The following is a 5,960-nucleotide window of genomic DNA, read 5'->3' as shown; positions in this document are numbered from 1 at the left end:
ACAAGAAACTCAAGTCGCAGGCACATCATCAGTTTGTCAACAGCTAATACAGTACAGACCATACGCACATTCGCCCCCACTCACACAGGGCTGCCCCCGTGTTGCCAGCAGCTGATCACACCTTCCACCGGCGACAAAGAGCGGGAAACAGCCTGCGTGCGTGTACAAGAGTCCTTGAAGAGCGGACATTCTCACGACGAAGAAATTACAGAAAGAAACACACACACACACAAAGAAATGTGGAATGTTTGCTACTGTTGTCGACACGACGCTAGATGGCGCCAGAGCGTCTTGCAGGACCGTGCCGGGGCTGCAGCGGCTCTCCGTGGGCCCCGCCGCCGAACAGCAGCTCGCTGCTGGCTGAGAGTCAGCGGGGCCGCCGCTGCTGCAGCTGCACGGCCCAAAGACCCGGTCCACCAGCATGAGAGAGAGGGCGGCTCACACCTCACAGTCAGTGTCGGCTACAGTGTTTATATCTGATATTGTTCTATTTTTTTGTTGTGTCTTTGTTGTATAAATTTAAAAAACTTTTTTTTATTTTTCTAAATAGCCTATGAACATATTCAGATCAATATTTCAGCTTCTTCTAGACTAAGAACTTGTGAGTCAGTATTTTGGGGAATATGTCTTGTGGACATATTATATATAGATCGCCTGTGATGGTATTGATCGGTATTGATCTGTACTGATGGTATAAATATCGCCTGCATGTGTGATCAGTGATTTATATATGGCTGTATACAAATGATCTGATTATATAAATAAAGTTTTAAACTTGACTGGAGCTCCGTGACTGTTAATGCGCACAAACACTGCTGATACTAACACTGCTGCTGCAGATAGAATTAATTAATTGTGAATAATGTTATTATATTATACATATATATAATAATTGTATTATATTATTATTATAATACAATATTAGATGTATTAAATAATAAATACGTACTACAGTAAAACTATAACTATATGTAGGCTATTATATAATAACACTTATATAGGTTATACACATATATACTACTGTTGTATAGACAATAAGAAGAAACAGCTGCTAAAGCAAGTGAATTCAGCCGGGCATTGAATAGTGTTTCTCTCAACTTTCGATGGGTTTCCTGTGAGTTTATTGTGGCAGACTACGACTAGACTTCTGAGCAGATCAAGATTCATGCATTCATATTTTTATATTTAATACAGACAATATTAAAAACGTAAATCTGAGCGGAGCAGGCGTCGCAGTGTGTGTCTTTGTTCTTACCCTCGCTTCTCTTTAAACACATCATGTCTTTTAAAACTACATGAGCCCGTTCAGTGGAGACATTTTGTATCATGGTGATGAAGTAAGGAAACTGGTTTATAAACATGAAGTTCATAAACTACACTTAATATAATCACTGGCCTGATCGCTAAAAGCCCAGCGCCTTTGAATATGACAGCGCAGATATTACAGCCAGACATAAAAACAGTGTTGACACTGAAACGGCCAAAAACCACGTTCTTTCCTGGTGGCAGCATGAACAGGCCACTGATCCTAAATCAAGCAGGCTACGTCAGGGTTATGGAAAACCTAGCGGGCCGCTAATGCTTATTGCAGCCAGAGCTAAAGCTAAAGCAGCCGGCTCTGCTACCGAAGGCTGTATCCACCACTGGATACTCACATTATCCGTTTATTATTTTATTAGGCCCAATTGAATGATTGAATATGTTTTTTTTTTGTTTTTTTTTTACAGAGACAGTAGAGAGAGGCAGCACGGACAGGGACTTAAATATAACCGCTGATTATTTTCTGATAATTGATTATATATTATATATTATATATACTGATTATATATATATTATATAAACTGACTATATATAGGTTATATATACTGATTATATATATTATTCACTTACTGGTTGGGAAAGAAAGAGAAGTTTCTCAGTTGATTTCAGATTCACTCTGCATTCTGACTTTTTCTTGGTCAGAGATCTGCACTCGGCCATGTTCCAGCAGAAAAAGGAAGCTGTCTCTCTGCTCAGAGGTGTGACTGATATTCAGCAGAATGTGTCGACGCTTGTCCGCAGTCACTTCCACAGTGAGGGAGCAGTTTGGGGGGGGGGGTGCGCTCTGTGGTTTATTTTTGAAAAATTAAACTAAAGATAAAGATGCTGGGGATCTCATCTGGTTTCCACATCACTTCTCTCGTTTCTCTCACCGCAGAGAAACAACCAGAATTTCTCTGAATGATCTGAACATTCACACGCACACGGAGACAGCGGAGGTGTTGGCAGGATACAAGACACTTGCAATCACAGCAAACAACACCCAGTGTGAGGAGGAATCACAGCTCTGCACAGAGAGATCCAGAAAGCTAGTACTGTGTGGTTACTTGTACAGTCCTGAGCAGCATCGACTGGCTCTGTGAGTGTGTGATACGTGCACGGCTGTTTTTGTGAGGAGAGAGGTCCTTACTCCCTGACACACACTCACAGGTCTTCTTGGGGGTAAAGATTTAGTTTTAGGCCTAGAGTCTTTGTTTTGGTTTTTTGCTTTTGGTTTTGGTTTTCGCGCGTCATTCCACGCCAAGTCGCGTCTCCTCTGATGAACCGTGACCATAAGAAACTCTGGCCTTAACCCAAACCAAAGAGCGCGTTTAATTCTTAACGCTAAGCTTCAGATGCGTGGAGAGGAAACGCCAGCCCATGAGATCCCGTTAGTTCATTAGCTGTGCCTTTAGTGTCAGTGTTGCTGTTGTGCTGTGTTAACAGGAATCACATCAGAGATTTAAGTGTTTCCCAAAGCAATTTATTCACTTTTAAACCCAAAAGGTTAAAAAGATCATTCACAATTCATAAAAAGACTGATTATAATATTTATTATATTATTATTATAAGATACAACTTTATAAATACAAGGAGCCACAGTTTGTCAAATGACTATGTTCATTTATCATAATAATGTTTATTTAAAATTCTGGTATTAATGACACTTTACATCCCACCCTTCTCACCCTTTTTACTGCGGCCAGAGGAACTAATGTCTGAATTACTCTCACCATCACACCACCAGAAATCAGTGCTGGGATGTTGTAGGAGAAGAAACCGAGCTGAAACAGTCTTAAGAAAAATAAAAAAAACTGGCAGTAGACCAGGACCAGGACCAAGACCAGGACCAGGAGCAGGACTTTTGGACACACATTCAAAGAGCTGTTTTCAGAGAGGGTTAAGACTTGGGCCTTGGGTTATGGTTAGAATGAGGGTCAGGCATTTAGTTGTCATGGTTGGAATTGACGTCAGGGCCGGGGAATGTGGGCTATATAATGCGTGAGTGTCCTCACAACTATAGGAACAGCAGCACATGCATGTGTGCGTTTGTGATGAAGTGATTCTCATCAGTAGGTGAGAGGTGTTTGATATTTGAGACAGCAACAAATTGGAGACCATAGGGAAGACAGACCTGCAGATGTGTTTGTGAGGGTATGTGGGGGTTGTTGGGTGTGTGTGTGTGTGTGTGTGTGTTTGAGTGTGTTGGGGGGGGCTGACCAGTTAGCTATGGGATAAAAAACAAACCCGGGCGCCGCAGGGAGGAAATGAGAAGGGAAACAAAGTCATAAAAGTGGGTTGGACGGACCAACACATAAAAACATTCTTGTGTCTGAACAACCCCCACCCCCCCACACCCCACCCCACCCTCACCCCCCACCCCCCAACACCCAACACACACACACACACAGCCTGTCAGTCAGCTGAAAGAACCTGGAAGCTCTTCCACTGTGATCTGGAAGTGAAGCATTAGAATAACAGGCACCGAGAGCACAAAGGGAAACAGACTCACACACAGAGCCAGAGGCGGGTTACACTGCTTCACCTGCAGCCTGACAGACACACACACTACACAATAACCGGCACGACGCAAACTAAGCCCTCATTTTCGTACAAGTGAATTCAAATAAGCGATTTAAAAATGCTGATTGAACAAACCGGGCAGACCTGCCCTCACATGAAAGCCAGCCTCATTCTCATCAACACGTCTCCCCCCTCCCTTTGTACACCATGCAGGGCTTGGGGGCAGAAGACGTGAGCTAATCTCCCGGATCACAGAGAGCCCAGTGAGAGCCGCTGGTCGGATAATCCCAGCTCTCAGAGAGCCGCTGGATCCGGACCGGCAGCACGCAGCCTCATCCAGCAGACGCTTCAGTCTGGGGGGGGGGGGGGGGGGGGGGACCTCACCCCCAGCCTCAGTGCATCAACCAGAGCAGCACAATCACGCAAAGCGCACACAGCTCCACGCACACAGCTCCACTTGTTCTGCTCCCGCAACAGTGCGTGTGTGCAGCAGCGCGCGGGGCTGCCATGAGGAGGAACGTGCACGAGCGGGTCTTACCGTTTGTTGATAATCCGTCACGAGCCCCGCACACACACACCTGCAGGTTCCTTCGGTGTCCCGCGTGCAGGCAGCCACGGCACCCCGGAATGGCACGATACAGCCCTACCGTGTGCAGAGCGGATGGATGGTGATTGGATGGAGGGGTGGCGTCGCGAGGAGGTGAGGAAGAGGAGGAGGAAGAGTCGGAGAGGGGGAAGCAGGCGGCTGGGGGGTTGGGGGGCAGCCGGTCCTCCAACCCCGCCGACACGCTCCCGACATCCTCGTGGTGACAAGTGACAAACGCAATAAAATGTCAAATGAGAAAGAACGAGAAATCACGAGGCTTCCTTCCGGGACGGTGTGCCGGGTCGGTGCTGCGGCTCGCCCCCTCTCTGCCTCACCACCTCGGTCCCCCGGTTTACCGTAAACGGCAGCACGAGACCAGATGGAGCGCGGAGCCATGGCGAGGAGGAAGAGCAAGAAGAGGAGGAGGCGGGGTGGGGGGGGGTGGGTGGGGTGGGGGGGGTTGTTGTCAGTGTTTTCCCCGTGCCGGTCTCCACAGTCACAACTGGAGTTCTCGTTAACTCGTCGGTTTCATTAGAGCCGGGCGGTGGTCTCCTCCCGGTGTCCGGGCTCCGGCGGCCGCCCGGGCCGGAGCCGAGTGCGGCAGCAGAGAGAGCGCCGCTGGGAAATCACCAGAGTTCATGTTCACGTTAAGCGCGTCCACATGACCAGCCCGTCGGCCAATCCCTGCGCGCGGCCACTCATAAACTTGTATCACAAAGTTGTAAATTTTCATAAAACAACAAGGAATTTATTGCATTTCTTCATGGAGGGCTGTTGGAGGGGAGCTGCTCTTTCTCCTTCTCTCTCCCCGCCGCCATTTTCCTCCTCTTCCGCCCCTTCTTCAGACAGCCAGCGGCTCCCAGAGCACCGAGGAGACACGGAGGGCTCTGCTTTCAATTCTTTTATTCACACTAATTCAGTGCCAGTGTCTGTTCCGAGGTAACACAGGCCGCTCTATTTATGTGCTTATGGTAGATGAAGCACATCAGAGATTTGTCTGTTTCCTGATCCATCTCAGTCACTTTTAAAGCCAACAGGTAACAACAACAACAACAACAACACATTTATAATTACAGGCTCTCACAGATGAACAAACTACTAGGCTATGTCCATTTTATCATAATGATATTTATAAAATGAGAATGTTCACATTTCCTGAAGGACCCCCACCGTGTGTGTGTGGTGTGAACCTCAGCAGCGTCTCATATGACGACCAGTACAGATGTGCGTTAGAATGAAGCCTGGCTCTGTGGCTGCACCGTAACCACGAAGACCGAGGAAAACGGCCACTCTGCAGCGGCCGGGGGGAAAAAAACAAAAAAAAAAAAATTAAAAACCGTTTCATGGAAGGAAAGAAGAAATGTGATTATTACCAATCACCTGGTTTATAGGAGGCTGAGGTTGTTTTAAAAAGGGTCCATCGTGAAAAAGCCAGAGTTTTGGCAGAGGATCACTGTTTAACGTGGCCAGGATAAACCTGACAATGATGATGATGATGACACAACAGCATGACCTGCACTCTCAAATCCCCGCCGGTGTGGGCCTGACACGT

This window comes from Trachinotus anak, unplaced genomic scaffold (genome assembly GCF_046630095.1).
Source record: "Trachinotus anak isolate AG129_WGS33_773 ecotype Australia unplaced genomic scaffold, CSIRO_AGI_Tana_v1 ptg000017l, whole genome shotgun sequence".
NCBI lineage: Eukaryota > Metazoa > Chordata > Actinopteri > Carangiformes > Carangidae > Trachinotus > Trachinotus anak.
Note: the sequence above shows the minus strand (reverse complement) of the source record.